General features: G+C 36.2%; 1 protein-coding gene across 4 annotated transcripts in view; it reads left to right on the top strand.

Annotated features, from left to right (window-relative positions):
- LOC110831136 (uncharacterized) overlaps positions 1–19895 on the top strand; it is a 162661-nt gene that overhangs the window by 12220 nt on the left and 130546 nt on the right. The window contains exon 1 of one of the 4 annotated variants that reach the window (XM_022066790.2): positions 13643–13815. The exons of the other annotated variants lie outside the window; for them this stretch is intronic. The gene's annotated coding sequence lies outside the window, so the exon portion shown is untranslated. Of the gene's footprint in view, positions 1–13642; positions 13816–19895 lie in introns of those variants that run through there. 4 annotated transcript variants of the gene reach the window in all.

Raw genomic sequence — 19895 nt, 5'->3', positions numbered from 1 at the left:
CCGAGTAGACTGGTACGAGTTTACCGACGTTTCAGAGGTCCTTGTTGCCTCCATCATCAGGGCGATGAGTCTTACTCAGACATCTTCATTAAAGAGACGGTTGTCTTCTGGGTTGTTTCGCCGAGTAGACTGGTACGAGTTTACCGACGTTTCAGAGGTCCTTGTTGCCTCCATCATCAGGGCGATGAGTCTTACTCAGGCATCTTCATTAAAGAGATGGCTGTCTTCTGGGTTGTTTCGCCGTGTAGACTGGTACGAGTTTACCGACGTTTCAGAGGTCCTTGTTGCCTCCATCATCAGGGCGATGAGTCTTACTCAGACATCTTCATTAAAGAGATGGTTGTTTCTGGGTTGTTGCGATGTGTAGTCTGAAGACAGCCATCTTCCACTTTGGTATAGGTGGAGATGCTATAGTTTTTCTTGGTTATATTAAATTTACTGTAGATTTCACAAATATATCTTCTTATTTGCCCTGTTTTGTTAAATTTAAAGAAAGGTTTTGATGTAGATTATGAAAATTATGTTATTAATTTAACCTGAAGTGGAAAGACCGTTTGGTAACCCTTAGCCTGTATGAGAATTTAAATAGGATGTGAAAATGTGGATTGGAATAATCTGGCTCAGGTTACGGTCCATTGAAGAGCTTGTGTATAAACACAGTAACAATTTTTCTTGAGGAACCACTAGAGTCTCACAAAGGTCTCTTATCCGTAGAGTTAATCCCGACAAACATTTTTTTTAAAAAAAAAACTATGTTTCTTGAATTAAGATGATTGCGGGCAGTAAGTTGGGTTTAATTATTTTGGATATAATTTTAAAATATTTATTTATAAATTATCTTAAAGTTTAACTGCAACCAATTTATCCCGTTACGCACTGAAACAAAATAAAAATATTTTGTAATGCAAAGAACTTAATCGATATATCGCTACTCGAGATGGCAGACCGAATTTGGTTTCGAGTCAACTTATAGTTTAGCCACGAGAACATTTAATTGCTATAATTACTGTAAACTTTCAACAAATATTCTTAACAAAATGAATGTGTTGATTTTTTTTTTAAAATACGATAGGTGTATTCTATAAAGCAAGGGATCGACGAACGATTAAAACATCTCCATTCGGTCCTGTTTATCACATCTTTTTAGATAAAAAATTATTAACGCCTACTCACTTACTCCCGTAGAACTAAATTCCCCTTGTTATTAAACCCAATTCCCCAGGCCTTGTGCTCGCAACCCTTACATCCCTTACGATGAGAAATTTAACCACGGCTTAGAGGGTAGGGGATTCAAGTAGCGTGAAGGGTTGAAGAAGTGTTCCAGAAAGGGGAGGTGGCAGTACGTTAAACCAAAGGGTGTACAAACGTGACTTAATTTTGTTTTTAGACATTTAAAGTTCTAATTAATTATTCGGTTATTGTCCGTCTAATCACAATTCATATATAAAATTTACAATTAAGATAATTAAAATATCATTTGATGTTCCTCATCGAACAATCGATTTACATTTGGAACATATATTTGCAACATGTTTCGGTTCCTATACGAACCATCTTCAGGTGTAAAAGTTAAAATTATAAACTTAAAATCTAATTACAATTTCTGATATGCGACTTTTTGGTGATGTTCGCTTCCAGATTCATTATCTTAATTGTAAATTTTATATATGAATTGTGATTAGACGGACAAAAACCGAATAATTAATTAAATATTAGTTTCACAATATGACGCAACTATATCACCTTATTTAAAGTTCTTATAATTTCTTAAATCTATTTTGAGCGAGAAAGTCTCAATTGTAATACGACAAGATATGGGTCCTACCAAATGGTTGCAGTGGGCCCTTTCCCCGGGGTAAAGTGTTGTCGGGGCGTAAGACCACTCACCCCCCATCTGGTGTTGACGTCAAAATAATAATAATTTTATTATATAATGTTACAGCAATACCAACTGATAGAAATGTAATTAAGAAGGAAGCTGAGATCTGAAATATAAGGACCTTTTCATTGAAATACATCGAATATGGAAAATAAAAGCAAAAGTTATTCAAATAATTATAGGATCAACTAGGACCGTCTCCAAGTCACTCAACAAATATTTGGCTTACGGCTACATTTTGTAACGCTGGTTGTTTATTAACAATCGAATTAATCCATTCTGATCTTAAAACACAAGTGAAGTTTTTAACCTTTATTCATGTTTTATCTTATACTTTATTTGTACAAATTTCATGCCTTGTGTGTTAACGTTATTTATTTGATTTTAAATAAGTTAACTGTTTGTGTTTCTCCCTTTGTATCACATCTTTTATGATTTATGCATTGACGATAATATTCTCTGGCGTCAGAACTAGTATTCTTTGGGATTCATTCAACTTTATATAAATATTATAAAAATTGGTTGACAGATACAAAATAATATCTGTTGTTGAAAATCCTAATTGCATCTGTTCCATTTCTTCTTAAAATCTATAATCGATATCTTCATAACCACATGGAACACAACATAAACTCAGCATAAAAAACATTGTAACCAAGTTAATCCATCATAATTATACGTAAGAATGGCTTATTTTAAGGTTATTCGGAAATGATTATTTTAGAAATCGATAAAGGAAGTGTTTGAACGGGTATGAACACAATATGAGATCCAAGTATTCTTCGCACTGCGTTCTGTATTGGCTAATTTCATTTATGACGTCGGATTCACGCTTTGTACAACCCTTTGACAACCGTTCAATAGGCAAGCATTATAAAGTTCATGGTGGATGAAAACCATCCTGTTTTTTTTTATTTGACTCCGGGTTAACCCAGCGAATCAAATTTCAATTGATTTCACGTCTGTATGTGTACAACTACTCACTTTGTCTCCAGCGTTTGAGCTACACTCCAGTGGTGATAGGCAGACATGACTGCTATTTTAAATCAACCACTTGTTGAGCGCTGTAAAATGGATTTAGGAGTCCCTCTCTAACACCCTTCCCGGAAGGAAAGTAATTAATTTCGAAACCACAATTGACTCTCTGCCCATTCACAGGGTCATACAAACGACATCTATTTCCATAAGGAAAAACGTAGAGAGTTTGGAAGAGTAGAAACATTGAAATTACACAGATTAAATTCTCCTTTTCATGAAGAGGGAAGGGTATTCGATGCTGATCAAATACACGCATAAGCCTTTATGAAACGGGGTTCAGAAAGTCCTTAAACAACAATAATTTTAAAGAATGTCCCAAAAACACACCTTATAATACGAAATATTAACCTTCTTAACGGTATCCGCCTTATTATTTGAACTAGAAACTCGTTAACAAGTTGTGTTCTATTGATTACTGTTAATTATTTTATATATATATATATATATATATATATATATATATAGCGGTTAGAACGCTGGCCTTGTAATCCTGGGGTATCGGGTTCGATTCCCGGCGGTGCCCGAATTTTTAGACCGCCACGGTGGTCTAGCGGTTAGAACGCTGGCCTTGTAATCCTGGGGTCTCGGGTTCGATTCCCGGCGGTGCCCGAATTTATAACTTGTGTTGGGCAAGGCCGTGGTCTACGCAACACGGAGTTTTCCTCCGGGGGCTTCCCCGGTTTCTCCGTGGCCTCCCAACAATTACTCCCTTCACACACAGAAGAAGGCAATGGCAAACCACTTCTGGATCATCTGCCAAGAACGTATATGAACAGGTCCCAGTCCGAGAAAAGGATGGAAGGATCTTGTTCATATGGACCTGTCGTCAGACATAACACTAAATAATAATAAGATGAGGTGGTCTAGCGGTTAGAACGCTGGCCTTGTAATCCTGGGGTCTCGGGTTCGATTCCCGGCGGGTCCCGAATTTATAACTTGTGTTGGGCAAGGCCGTGGTCTAGGCAACACGGAGTTTTTCTCCGTGGCATCCCAACAATTACTTCGTTCACACACAGAAGAAGGCAATGGCAAACCACTTCTGGATCATCTGCCAAGAACGTATATGAACAGGTCCCAGTCCGAGAAAAGGATGGAAGGATCCTGTTCATATGGACCTGTCGTCAGACAGAACACTAAATAATAATAATACACAACGGAATGTAACGCCTAAAATTAACTGAGGATATTTATTATTTAGATAAATGACTGTCAATTTTTGAAGAAGAATTTTACTCCAAGGGGTTGTTAGGTGTAACTACAAACGTTATTCTGCTTTTGACTACGAAATATGAACTTAAATTTTTTATCGAATTTGGGTAATGATAAACTTTGTTTTAAATATATTTTAAATATAAAATAAAAGTGTATATATACAGGGGGTCCCAAACAGGATGTATACAGAACATCAATCACGAATCTGACGGTGGCCATTTTGAATTTCTATACTAGATTCGTTAATTAACTAAATGCCAGTGATGACGTAAGTAATGGTTTAGTTTATTAAAATATGTATACGTGTTTTTTGTGATATATGTATATGCAAGAAACACCTTGAATAATTTTTTTTGGATATTATCCATCGTCTAGTAAATATAAAACGTAAAAAACGACGTTTCCCTAATCCCTATCTCCGGAGATAGGGATTAGCTCTATCTAGTGGGCCCAACTGAGTAGGAACCTGAAGACGGAGATAGAGTCCCATCTCCGAAACGTCGTTTTTTACGTTTTATATTTACTAGACGATGGATAATATCCAAGTAAATTTTATTCAATTGACTCTTCACCATCGTCAAGAAGTTTTAGATTTGATAAAGAAACACCTTGATATATTAATTTATATGTACGAGGCGCGTCCTCAAAGTAAGTTTCCCTGGGGCCGTTTACAGAAACAAAACACAATTTCATGGAAATATTTATTGCAACAGATACAGCAAGTGTCCAGCTATTTTTCAACATATTCGCCACCGGAATTGAGACATTTGTCATACCGTGGGACCAACTTTTGAATACCTGTGTCGTAGAAGTCTGCCGCCTGGGATTGGAACCACTGTGTGACAACCATCTCCGCCTCTCTGTCATTCTCAAAACGCTGACGCTGACCGGACAGGAATTTCTTGAGGTGTAGGAAAAGATGGAAATCACTGGGAGCGAGGTCCGGGCTGTAGGGTGAATGATTAAACACCTCCCAGCTGAACTCCTGCAGGAGACTTGCTGTCCGTCGAGCCGTGTGCGGCCTAGCGTTATCACTGACCGCACTTCACAGTCGGCGGGAGCTGGAATAAAAACCTCCATCTTCAACAGCTGCAACGATGCTACTGTGAGAACGCGGGAAGTACCGTTAGTGCATGCGCCATGCTACGTCATTGCTCTATCACGTACGCACAGTCGCTTCGCGCAATATAAGGTTTGCTAGCTGTGGGACGAGTGGGAAACTTACTTTGTGGACGCGCCTCGTAAAATGTGATATTTATTTTTTAGTTTTATATCGAAAAGGTGTTTGAAATGTAATTAAACTTTGAGGATTGTATTCCATAATTAATCGAAGTAAAACATTGCAGTGTGAACGGAATGAAGTTTCGGATAAGAACTGATGTGAATATTATTGTTTGACATCTGACATTTCGCTAAATTACAAGATGAATTCTCTACTAACTCATATGAAATAAGTCATGTAATGGAAGTATCTGGTTTATTGGATTCTCTGAAGAAGGAGGTAGACACCGCTTTCAAAACAATATGATGAAAGACTTGCTGGTACGGAAGACAAAGAGGTTGACTCTGGAAGATGGTAGTTTGCAAAAGGGCAAAGTAATCTTTGAGATGATGCACTAACATGCCTCTCTAGAATCGCCCTTTCCTTCAAATAAACTTGGTTGTACCTCTATGAAGAAAACACATCCTGACCTTTAATACCAATAGACTCATTCTTCTGAGAATCTAAGAGAAAAAACTTTGTTACCAACAAATACGCTGAATCAGTTGTCAGTTTTGCGACGCAACTTTAAGACAGTTTTATTCAATTTCTTAACCTATGGATAGCTGAAAACATGTTTAAGTAAATCAATACTTTTACGTCCTGTACTTACATTATACTTGTAATCCTGGGGTCCCGGGTTCGATTCTCGGCGGTGTCCGAATTTATAACTTGTGTTGGGCAAGGCCGTGGTCTAGGCAACACGGAGTTTTCCTCCGGGGGCTTCCCCGGTTTCTCCGTGGCATCCCGACAATTACTCCATTCACACACAGAAGAAGGCAATGGCAAACCACTTCTGGATCATCTGCCAAGAACGTATATGAACAGGTCCCAGTCCGAGAAAAGGATGGAAGGATCCTGTTCATATGGACCCGTCGTCAGACAGAACACTAAATAAAATAAAAATTTACATTAAACAATTCTGATACATAAACTTACGTACCCCGTATGCTTAAATTTTTGTTGAATATTTCGGGCAAATTAGTCGAACAGGTTAGTTTATATTTTCCCCATAGACTGAAGAAACGCTATCACCACCAATTTTGATGATCTATCACCCCCACATCCCAAACTACGGGTTTTCTAAAATCAGAACACGGAAAAAGTCCACACGGAATGAGATAAGTGAAATATACGTGAGATCTGAGGTTTTTACAGCTGAGAGAATAATCATTATCTGGGGTTTGGCATCGTGTAGACGTTGGTATCTACGTACGAGTCTACACGGCGCTAAAACTCTGAAAAATATCATATTTAAAGTAAATTTAACTCATTTAGACAGAACCTAAACTCATGCAAAGGCGATGATGTTGTGACTCAACCCCGTTAAAACCTAATTCTCAACGTCTTCATCTATCTTAATGTTATCCTCCCTTGTCTGTCTTCAAAACGACCGTCTTTGTAAGGTTATGTATAAATTCCTTATCTGCAACATCCTAGCTACATATCCACCTAATCGTATTAGATTTATTAATGGTAGATTCGAAATTCCGTAGATTAAATAAGCTTTTTGGTCTCCTGGGTTTATCGATACCAAGCTTTCAACCAACATCGATATTTTTACCGCTATAATAATTTAAAATCTCTTACATCCTTTTTTTACTTGGGATCTAACGAACTTTGTATTCCTACGCGTAGTTTCCTATCATATTATGCAGCCAGCTGTACATCATACCGGATATTGGCAAAAGGTTTGCGCATTCTTTGTTTAGTCGCATTTCAATCTTGAAGCGATAAAATACGAGAAGCGGTCCTGCGTACATTACAATTCATTGCCTAGAAATCAATGACATAGCAACATCTTTCTAGAAGCCAACATAAGACTGCGAAGACAAAGTTTATGTTCGTGTGATATCATTAAATAGAATGGCTCAGTTTCTATGGAAGTGACGTATTCCTTCTGGCTAAGCGGGAATTATGATAAAGTGTCGATGGGAACAAATAATTTTGGTAAGCAGACGGAGGTAATCATTTCATTGCGATTGGTACAGTCGTCTCCAAAATCTAATGACTTATACAGTATGACGTGTCTTTCTCATCTGGTTTCGTGTTCTTTTTAAGTTCAGTACATTTTATCTCCCCATACCCTAACTAGATGGCTCCAGTTGACAATTTGTTTCTAATTATGAGTCAAGCGAGCGACATGGAACTCCAGAAGATATTGTCTTCTTACGCGACGAATCCGCTTTAGATGCCATCTACCTGCGTAAATCTGAACTCAGTCAGTCCTACTAAAAACTTTCCTTCTTACAGCAATTCATTTGGTAAAATTTCCTCAAACCGGATAGACCAAGAGTTAACAACAGACAGTGACGATGTTTTATCAAACATCAATTTTGTTCTGTTTTCAAAATTGTATCTGATATTCATACTCTGGCGAGAATGAAAACTTTTACCAGTATTTCTTTAGGGAAAGATTCAAATAAGTAGAAAGAGAATTAAATATATACGACAGTAATCATTTTACGAACATCTGCCACGTAAGTGACTACAGAATTTAGGACTTTGAACTCTTTACAGTGAAAAGTTAAAGCCTGGATTAACACTGAAGAAACTAGCAACATACAACAGACACAAGCGAAGTTGATCTTAACCAACAAAGTTTGCTATGACTTTTAATCAGCTGGGTGGTGTTCGACTTTAGTTTGTGAACCAAAAATATTTATCCCATATATATTTTCTGAAATAGGAGTTTAAGGAGACTGGATTTTGTTGGAACAGGACAGGGACCGGTGGAGGGCTTTGGTTAATTCGGTGATGAACCTTCGGGTTCGGTAAGCCATCTGGTTGGTTGGGTCCACTATTTGGGAAGCCTGAGGGGAAGAGACCTCTGGGGAGACCTAGACGTAGATGGGAGGATAATGTCAGGCGGGATCTATGGGAGATAGGAGTTGAAGGAGACTGGATTTTGTTGGCCCAGGACAGGGTCCGGTGGAGGGCTTTGGTTAGTTCGGTGATGAACCTTCGGGTTCCATAAGCCATCTAGTTAGTTATCTAGTTTATAAATCCCGATCAGTTTAAGAAAATGTAAATTACAGTAATAACACGCACTGTCGATGCATCGATGGCTTTGTTCGCAGTGCCTGTTCAGTTTAATTGATTTTTTAAATCGCTTGTTTAATTTCGTAAAAGTATAAACTCTCATTGTCGCCCTCACAAGTAAAACTCTGTAACTATTCAAAATTGAAGTAATAAGATTCCCATCCTAGTATTTAAAATTCGTAACTGGACTCTTGGAAAACCATTTAATTTTCTTTAAAATTCTTCGATATATTTTTTTTGGTTAACATAAATATTGTTTTTCTAAAAAAAAAGTGATTCTGTAAACTTTCTAAAATGTTACGTACTTTGCTCAGGCCGTTCTGAATTTTTCAGACTGATATATATCGATCGTTAACGACATTTCTCTATTTAAATCGATTATGGTATGACTACATATAAAAGTTATCTGAAAGCATAGCAAAAATGAAAGGGAATCATGAGTGTTGGTTTTGTTACGATAAATCCTTGTGTAGATCTGAATGTGTGTTTATTATCAGTATAATAATCGTCACAGCATTTCACTTTGTTCCAATAGACGTTTCATTCTGACAAAGCAAAGTCATTAGACATCCAATTGGGTGTTACGAGGTGCGATCGGAAAGTTTCAAGACTGTGTCAATAGAGGGCGAACCGGATGTAGTACGAGCTTCTGCCACTAGGGGGTGCGGCCTACATTCATAGTGAATCAGTGTGCCAGCCGGCATCATCGAATTAGCATTTGTTTCTTAGTTACGGGCGTTTTGGTAGTGCATTACACCGACCCTCCTGCGATTTCGGAATGGCGTGTGCATCAAATTTTGCCAAAGACTCGCCAAAACGGCTACGGAAACCTATGAAATGCTAAAGCAAGCATTTGGGGAGTCCGCAATGGGTCGTGCACAAACTTTTGTGTGGCATTCACGTTTTAAAAATGGCCGAACCTCTGTCGATGATGACGAGCGTTCTGGACGACCATCTTCAAGCACAACGCCCGAAAATGTTACGAGGATTCGGCAGGCCATTCACGAAGATCGACGTCGTACCATCAACGACTTGTGCGACATTGTTGGGATAGGCTATGGGACCTGTCAGCTGATTCTAAAGGAAGAACTCCACATGCGACGCATCCTGTCTGAGGACCAGAAGCAGAATCGACTTCTCGTTTGTCAGGAGCTCAAAGATCTTGCAAGAACCGACCCCAACCTCCTTTCTAAGGTTTCCTCTTCCCAAAGATGAAAATTCAGCTAAAGGGAAGGAGATTTGAGACGATAGAAGAGATTCAGGTAGAATCGCAGATGGTGCTTGACAGGCTGACAAAGAAAGATTTCCAGGGATGCTTTCAGGCTTGTCAGCGGCGCTGGGATCGTTGTGTTCACTCCCAGGGGAATTACTTCGAGGGTGATGGATAAATTTAATACCTGAGATAAGTGTACGGGTTTTTATAGGCGCAGTCTAGAAACTTTCCGATCGCACCTCGTATGTCAAAATAACCTTTAATATCTAGTAGCTATATATATTTTTTTACGTGGTTTTACATTGTCCATTATCATTACTTCAATTAGATTTCCTGCGGTGATCTACAAAAAGAAAAAGAAATGTTCTCTACTTTGCCATGATTAATGTGTGTAGTTTAACTACCTTTTTGTTTCCATGTAAATAGGCTTCGACAAACATTTTACGAAAACTCTGTGAAGAATAACAATGCTGTGTTGTCCAGTTCACCATTTTAATGCATTCTGTGAACGGTATTTTATGATCGATCAGAATTTCTCGTGCCGATAATTAAACTTAAACTCGACGTTTGTTGATTTTAACTCTTGCGTTATGTTCCCCACATCGTGCAACAGCTGTTTTTTTTTTGCACAAAACATTGATGATAATAACTATTTATCTAGTTATTAAATTTAAACTCGTGGCTACCCTTCTATTGTACCTGTAAGGTATTTGTCATTTAAAATGAAACCAAAGTACAGTCACTGTACAAAAATAAAACCATAAGCAAGTCAGATCTAATAAACTCTTCAAACCTAACCTAACTTTCGAGCCAATGTTATCCTTGTTTCTAGGACGCTGTTTAAGTCAGTTTCGGAAAATCTGTGTAGATTTCAACATGATGTATAAATGATCAGAATGTGTGTTTATTTTCGATTATTATATAGCGATGAAATCATTTGCTGATGTGAAACATTTAGGAGTGTATATCCAGGCAAGGATGTACTGAATAAGACACTAGACCGAGTTTTAACAAGATTTTGGGGCACAAACAGAGGTTTTTCTGAAAAATTCTCATCAAGAGATAAAACAATTAACATTTGCATTGGTTTTATTACGTTAGAGTTTAGTTTTAAATCGTAATTTCCTTAACGGCTTATGTAGTTGAGCAGGATTTGAAAGGTGTACTGTTTGGCGTACATCAAAATTCAAAACTTGTTCTCCACGCCACAGAAAATGCAACATTAGTAACAAATTCATGAGGTAGTATAGCTGCATCATGTGATATTAATTAAAATAATTATTATATTTGTTTACCGTCAAATCACAATAAAATAGTAAGATAAAATAATTAAAATGATTAAAATATCATCTTATGTTCCATATCGAGCATTCGATGTAAATCGAATGCTCGATATGGAACAAATATAATAATTATTTTAATTAGTAACAAAGTAACATCTCAGGAGACTTTCTTGTAATCTCCGCACTGAGATCCTGATATCTTATAAGTCAAGTCAGTACGTTGATAATTATCAATGCTATTATAATAGCACGGTCATTTCCTGTTCCAGCTTTTCTAGTTCGCCGTCATTCTACCAGTCGGCGCTGTATAACTTTTTTTCTGATACGTTTAAATACGGTGGTAAATAAACCACAAATCGTCCTTATGATTTATGGATCGATAACAGAACAGCAACCAAAATGTCCCACATAGCATAAAACAAGAAATAGTCATTACTAGTACAACCACTAGCATGTTTTATTGAAAATATAAAAAAAATTGAGGTTATGTTATGTTAAAATCGAAAAGATATTATAATTGTGTGTGTTGATAAACAGGAAGGTATATTTTGTGAGAAATATAACTGACTTTCAGTTGAATACACAACGGAAATTGTAACAGTAATCGATTTGCTTTGTGAGAAATGTATTTGAAATATATCACAGATTACGTACCAGTCCAGAGGTAACGAAACATTTTGCTATTTGTAAATTAACAATTTTTAGCTAAAGAATAATGAATGATCTAATATAATTTATATTATCCCGAAAGAAACGTGACGTTTTTTAGGTTAATTTGCTGCAAAATGCAAAGGTTCTTATAACTATTTTTCCAGTCACGTAGAAGACGTAGCAACTGGACACTCTGGGGTAGGCTTTCCCAGAATTTATTCCCAGATAAACGAATTATTAAATCCCTTAAAACTTTCAGGCTTTACAGAGTCACGTATGTAGAGATTTATAAAATTACAGAATTTTTATGAATACACATGGAAATTTACAGAAACAAACGAAATTTATCACATTTGTACTGAAAAAAAAAATGTAGTACATGAAAACTTTAACGATATGAAATGCGCCTTTAATATAATGGTCTTTACTTTGAACTTATTCTAAAAAGGTGTCAAAGATTTAAAAATTATTCATTGAGATAATAAATATTTATAACTGCTTTATATTACGCGATACTTTACAGGTCTAATATTATATGTTTACCTTATTCGGTCATATACAATTTTCTGATGGTAGGGAACAACACCATTACCCCTCGGCTATGGGCAGGCCGTCTCAGTTACTGCGCGTGCGCAGAATCTGTCGTTAATATCGCTGTTAGAGACTGAATTGCCTGATGGTGTTTTCCTTATTAAATACAAAGATGCCGACACGTTTAAAGGACTCAGTTGAAAAACGTCGATAAATATAAACAATTGACCAATCGGCCAAGTAATGCAATAGCTAAAATAAATACAGCCTTTTGTATGAAACGCGAATTGGTGATGAATCATTTAAAGTCCATTAAAATTACGAGTCTATGTTTGAACGTTAAAAATTTATGGGCCTGGTTTTATTATTTACTATATAATACTCTTGATTACTGGATACTAAATACATGAAATAATATTAAAAAGAGAAATTTTCATTATCGGATATAAGTTGAGAGCATAATTAGTTTAATTTTTGGTCAATAACGCATAAAACATGTAACATTTAGTCCACCACAACAGTCAAATAGGAAACTATTAATGTTTTTTCCCATTATTGATGTCTGGCTTGGAATTTATACGAGATATAAATTACAAAGCAATATATACTAATACAAATAGTCTAAATTATTTCCGGATTCTTCCTACATCTCTGTTTATTGATACGATTTCGTATTAGTTATTGACACATTTTCCGTTATTAAGAAATTGTATTTCATATATGAAAGTAGTTAAAATCCGGCAAAGTTCACATTCCTAAAAGAAAAGTTATCAGTCAATGTTTGTTGTCATTCTATAAAATCACTCATTGAATCCAAAGACAATGAGAAGTTACTAGAATTTATGCTGTGGATTCTGTAAATTTTGTATCATGAATGTTTCGAGGCGGTGAAAAAATTACTTTAGTTATGCTACGTGCCAGCAGTAATTGGCCTTTGTTGTCGAAGTTTTTCAGTATTAAAATTTCTCCCACTAGTCTAAGGAAAGAGAGACATCTGTTTTTCACTAGAATAAACTAGACGCATGTTAAGAAGCATGCGCAATACTTGTATAAAAATAGTGTGTGACTTTGTTCTACATTTTATATTTATTCCTCTGTCGTAAATTAGAGCCGTTTCCTGTTCTTTTGAAAGGTTACATTCTCTTTCCTTCTTGATTGTTATCAAGGACAAACCCCAAAACACAACGCAGACTTTAGGTTCACTTTTCCTTGCAGCGTAAGGTGATGGGTGGTGGGAGGTTAACTTGCAGTGAAATAACCATACAATGGTAACAAGACACAGTAAATATGTGTCAAGAAAAGAAACAAACTTCAAAAAGAAAACCGTAAACTTATGCAGTACACTGATACTACATAGCGAATTTAAAAAATAAACAAGCATTTCAAACATTCATGTTACAGTAAATTCTTACGTATAAGTCGATAGATTAACTGTGAAAGCTTCTTTTCAATTGTCACCCGAAATTAATTGCTTTCCCGTACGCCAGGGGCGCTTGTAGTGAAAATGGCTTCTTCACAGGAAAGGGCATGTCGAGTTACTCAGTTTGTGAAAACATTCAGTGACAAGTGTGCAATGTTAGTTTCATAAACATTGCCGTAAGGTAGTTTGCACCTGGTGTAAGCAGTTTGGGAACAAAGGTTGTGTGTATAAAGAGAAGAGTTCAGGTCGTCTACGCGTCTCTGATGTTACAGAATAATATTTAAGGTAAGCCGTTCAGTGCATCCCGCGAAACTTAGTTTACAGAGGTAGCAGTGAGTTGAACTTGCCTGTTGTAGCAGTCAGACATGTTTTACCGAATCGGTTTGTTTTGAAAGTCTCACAGTTTAAATTAGTGAAAACTGAAGATGTTTGGTTTACTAATAATAGTTTGTTTCTATGGCATTTAACGATACGGATCGAATTACCAGGCCTGTGATTATTGGTTGAGGCAGTAACGATTTTATGTTGAATGTATTTTGTCGAAATTTGGCATAGTAATACTGTATTTAATTTGCTAGTATTTACTTATTACGAAACAGAAAAATGCAGTTATAATATTTACAAATTTGCTTTGTACAAGTATTTATTGAGTCTGTAATCCCAGTTTTTGTGCACTTTATAATTATTTTACTTAACATACTCCATAACGCGAGCTTAGTTACTTGATCTCCAAGGTCATGCATCTTGTACGGTCCCTGCTTGCTGCCTGCATGTTTTGAGATACAATTACAGACGTACGTGATTCTAACAGACGGCGTGCAGTTCTCGGACGAGTCTGCGTCCGGTAAACTTGTCAAGGGGTGCGGGGAAACTTGGTTTGTGAGCGCTGCTGTTTCAGTAGAGTCTACTGCAAATTCCCAGACGGAGAAAGCATGATTTTCATTGACCTAAAGAGGGTTTTGTGGAGGGTTAATTTTATATTTGCTTTATTCGTTTGCTTTTAGAGATAAAATAGACTAAGAAATATCCTGAAGGCCTTAAATTCTGTCGTATTTATTTGGATCCTTCACGTAATCTTCCTACTAAGATTAAGCCGAGATATTTTATTTGGTTTACAAAAGGGATGCTTTATCCGTTCAATGTAAGATGAGCTTAGACTGGTCTTTGTCTGCAGGAGAAGTAGATGTCTCGAATCTTATCTTCATTGATTCTTTGTGCCATTACTCACAGCTCCACGGACCGAGTTCGAGCAAAACATAACCTTTCCGTCCGTTGGAATTTGTACATGTTTAATCAGCAAAGAGGGCTAGATGAACATCTGTTGTTTGCGGGTATCTTTTATATAAAATGTATGTAAGTTTAGTGCCAGGATGGAATTTTCTGACACCTGTACTTTTAATATATCGACGCAAACACGTCGGTTTTTAACTTTATACCTTAAAATCTGGATTTTACCAGATATACGTAAATGTAAATATTGATAATCACGGACAGAGATTTCCGTTGACGCTAGTGATGTATGGAGCCACTTCCGCCCCTTAACAGTCGATCAAGTCTCCCTACCTACCTTGTAGTGCGTTCGTATAATATTGGTTACCAATACCCAATACCTCAGAAACTGCTAGCAACTCTTTGAGACGACAAGGGAATTTCCCTCACTTTTGATTGTTCGTAGACTAAGGTAATCCATTCTTTGTAATGCTTGATTGACGTATTGTGGTAAGACGCTGTGTAGTTACATTTTAGAGAGTATTTTATTATGTTAATTAAAATTATTTTTCTACAAATTATAATCGAATTCAGCGATTATGTTACGATCAGCCATTTTCATGTCAGTCTATTTAGCCATCTTGTCGTATTGTTTAATGAATGGAACGAATGTGATATCGTAATGTCAGAGTGCCTATTTCCGTGTGTGTGTCTTTAAACAATTCCAATAGGTTATATATCAGTGGACCAATTTTAATTAAATTTGGCATGAACATTATTTTATTGAGCGTTTAGAAGTTTGCGAGGTTATTAGCACACGTAATATAGGAACATGAAATTGTATGTGGTAACATATTGGAATTGTTATTAAGATATTTTCTTGGTATTATAGAATGGCTTCTGCGTAAAATATAATATTCGCCGAAACTTAGGTTCAACATTCGACGTGGCTGATCCCAGAAAACTAAATTCGTGCATCGAACTCTATACACAAAAAACTAAGGACATATTTTTCGCATAATTTATGTTAGTAGGCCTGCAGATTCGACTTTATTGAGTTGGGTGGTTGTTTTGAGAAGCCTTATGTATAGCAGGTTCCTTAAAACTGTAACTATTACTGTAAGGATTTTGTTCTTAACGGAATGCCTTGGGAGTGTTCAGACTAGGCTCTGTTGCTAGTACTAATACCAAGATCACACCAGGAAATTTATCCTTACGAAAACAGATTTGCTTGTATAGATGTCTTAGAGTTGAACCCAGAAGTGTTGAGATCGCTTTGACTGAAGGCTTCTGCAATTTTTTGGGATGGAGGAGGGAATCATATGTGCTGGACGCCTTCATAATTTGGGTCAGAATCATTCTTCCTCGTTTGCCGTGGTTGACTTCAGATAGCCCTTGGTAGACCCAAGTGCCTTCTAAGTTTCCACATCACCTGACCGAATAATCGGACCTCTGAGTGTATGCTGTGACGTGGTCGGTAGAAAACAAATGAATCCTCAGATGTTGGTATTTTTTTTTTCTAAGGGCATGTGGACTTGTGAGTTAGTTACGAAACAGCACACCGGTCCCGACGGAGAGACCACGCCCAATCTTTGAGCTGTCTTTGTTCCCACGTGGTTGTCGTGAACCGTTCAAGTCAGCCGTTTATCAAGGACGATACCTAGTGGGCTAACCTTGGCTATTAGGATGCGACTCGCAGACTTAGCAAATATCATAGCGTTTCTCTTAAACGTTGATGACAATCCACCAGTCCCGTAGTGCGTTTTGAAGTCTATCGAGATTAGTAATCGAATAACTGACGAGAATCGATTGTCTACTGGACGTGGGTACGAGACCGAAGTCCGCGTAATGTGCTAGCTTATAAATCAGATTTGAAATGGAATATTTACTACAGTTTCAACAAATTGTAATTCCAAACACACGTATCAGGTGTAGGTATGCCGTTCGTGTTGAGTTTATTGGGAGAAAAGTTGAAGCCAGGGTTTGTTTAAACTTTATCCGTCTTCGCGGTTGAAATCGTAGGGGTATTTTGTTATTTTAGTAACTTCTTTGATTATGCAGGGGTTGTAGGGATGATGATGGATGTAATTCCTGTTTTGTCGAAGTCAATGCTGTGTGTAACTGATGCAGAATTCTGGGTTAACGCTGTTGAGGCAACAGTCGATTTTGGGGTCCGCAGTCCTTGGTGGGTGATGAGCTGGGGACCATTTTGTTGAGTTTGGTTTGTCTTGCTTTGAGTGCCCTGTTGATACCGCTGAGAGGAGCTGTTGGATCGTGAAACGAGCGTTAAGTTATAGTAGGATTTGAGATGGCTGTTTTTTGGTTTGTAGAGTTGTTTAGGTGATGGAGGCAGCAAGGACTCTGAAACGTCGGCGAACTTCTACCACACCACACTGCACGGCGCTACAACCCAGAAGACAGACATTTTCAATAATTTATAACAGTTGTTATTAATCTCTTATATTTCCCGTTTCCTTCTGTTATTTGAAGAACTGACAGTATTATGGGCACTTTTCTGGAAGTAGTGAGTTTTAACTTAACTATTATAAATTTTAACTTCGTAAACTTCAAACTTATGTCGAATATAAACAATTTATATTTTTAATATTTTATTTCATTCTTTTGCCTTTACTTCGTCATTTTCTTTCATATTTTATACTTAATCTGTTCTTTATATAAATTTTCGTCATTTTTCTTATTAATTTTGTTGTACACTGATAGCTATTTGCAGAAAATAATTGACCACAGATGAGAGAAGATATATTTATGTCCTTCAAATAAATAAATAAATACGTAATAGCTGTAAGATAAACCTGCTTATCTTGGACGCGGCCGCATTCAACTATATTCAGGCGTGCAATGTAATATTTATCATGAAATAAATATATGTCTCTTGTGAATGAAGTTACATACAATTAATGTTAATTTTATGGACGCTATAAAATCGAAATCCAGCTCTGAACATGTTCAAACCAGAATTCCGTGCTATATTTGACTAAATACCTCCAAATTATCGTTACGAAACAAGGTTAAATATGTACTGCTAATTTTTTTTATAAGAAATTGCATATTCGATCGTTATAATTAGAAAATGGCAGAATATTATATTTCATTTTATTTATTTTTATTTAGTGTTCTGTCTAATGACAGGTCCATATGAACAGGATCCTTCCATCCTTTTCTCGGACTGGGACCTGTTCATATACGTTCTTGGCAGATGATCCAGAAGTGGTTTGCCATTGCCTTCTTCTGTGTGTGAATGGAGTAATTGTTGGGATGCCACGGAGAAACCGGGGAAGCCCTCGGAGGAAAACTCCGTGTTGCCTAGACCACGGCCTTGCCCAACACAAGTTATAAATTCGGGCACCGCTGGGAATCGAACCCGAGACCCCAGGATTACAAGGCCAGCGTAATCCTGGGGTCTCGGGTTCGATTTCCAACTGATTCATCATCGACAGTTTTATTCTATGTGTTATGTTTTGTTTTTATATACCCGTATTCTTATAGAGCAATGATTTATCTTTAGATACGTATTTATGGTCATGTATAGTTTTGTAGTTTCTTTCGTGAGATAGAATTTTGTGGTTTGCCTTCATATTCCTTTGACAAATTAGGATTTTGCCGCGTGTGAAAAAACTACTCTAGACTTTAAGTCACTCTTCGATAGACTTAATTTACATTTATATTTTGAGGCCATACTCTTGAGGAGATGATGGATATCTGAAAACATATTTAAATAAATAAATAATTGATTATTATCTTGGGTAAATATAAGAGTATTTCTAAATGCAGATTAATATAAACTTATAATTTAAAAGGGAAAATGAAAATCTTGGATTGCGACATGTCTTAACCACTCTCTTCCATGTGGTTTATATATGTACCATAAAAAGGGACGAAAGCTTTGGCCGTCACTTAATGCCATATTCGCGTGACGCACTGGGAGAAGGTTTTTATTTCTCGCGAGCGGTCATTAGGAACTGCCTCAGTCATCAAAATTGTCCTCCGATAACGTGTAAAGCGAATGTCCATTAGCCGTTTATGTCGAAAAAACGAAGGAAAACAAAGAACAACATGGAAACGCTTACGATATTTTTGGATTGTGATTCTAACAATTTTAAAGTCGTATAAATAATATGCCTCGTATTTTAAGACGATTTGAATGAGACCACAAGAAAATTAAGAAATTTATAAATTGAATTAGGAAGTTATATTAATTAATATCGAGATTTTTGTGGGTTATTGTAAAAATAAGTATGAAAGTTTTGAAATCGTCGTGGAAAACATGAAAAATATTTAAGTTTAAGGTTTAAATGCGTCATTTTTGTGTTTTATAATCAAAATATATAATATACTTCAGGTCTATACACAAACTTTATTTACAGATGTTAAAATTTAAAATTTAAAATTTGCGCTATTCATCGTTACAACGATGTTACAATACTGCGCCTTCATTTACTACATGTTTCGATGCGAAGCATCATTTTCAGGTTTTTCCTTTAAAACTACTTTATATTACAATGCAAGTCTTTCAATTTATTCATCCGTTTTGTACATTATTATAGTATGTGTTCTGTTGATCTTCTTTTTTTATGTATCTTATGTTTGTTTTTCATTGTTCTGTGAATAAAATTAATAAACATAGGAGTTATTTATTTATATGTAAATAAGTTTGGAATATTGTTCTATATTTGTAAAAGTAAGAACGTAGATACACCGTACATCACGATTCATGGTATGTTATTGTGTTCTTACTTTTACAAATATAGAACAATATTCCAAACTTATTTACATATAAATAAATAACTCCTATGTTTATTAATTTTATTCACAGAACAATGAAAAACAAACATAAGATACATAAAAAAAGAAGATCAACAGAACACATACTATAATAATGTACAAAACGGATGAATAAATTGAAAGACTTGCATTGTAATATAAAGTAGTTTTAAAGGAAAAACCTGAAGATGATGCTTCGCATCGAAACATGTAGTAAATGAAGGCGCAGTATTGTAACATCGTTGTAACGATGAATAGCTCAAATTTTAAATTTTAACATCTGTAAATAAAGTTTGTGTATAGACCTGAAGTATATTATATATTTTGATGAAAAATATGTTGGAAAGACACCAAAATACGTGTATTTGTTGATG

The sequence above is a fragment of the Zootermopsis nevadensis genome, unplaced genomic scaffold (genome assembly GCF_977971745.1).
Source record: "Zootermopsis nevadensis isolate Lab colony 2312 unplaced genomic scaffold, Znev_1.0 Znev_ptg000023l, whole genome shotgun sequence".
NCBI lineage: Eukaryota > Metazoa > Arthropoda > Insecta > Blattodea > Termopsidae > Zootermopsis > Zootermopsis nevadensis.
This window is presented reverse-complemented; position numbering and strand designations above follow the sequence as displayed.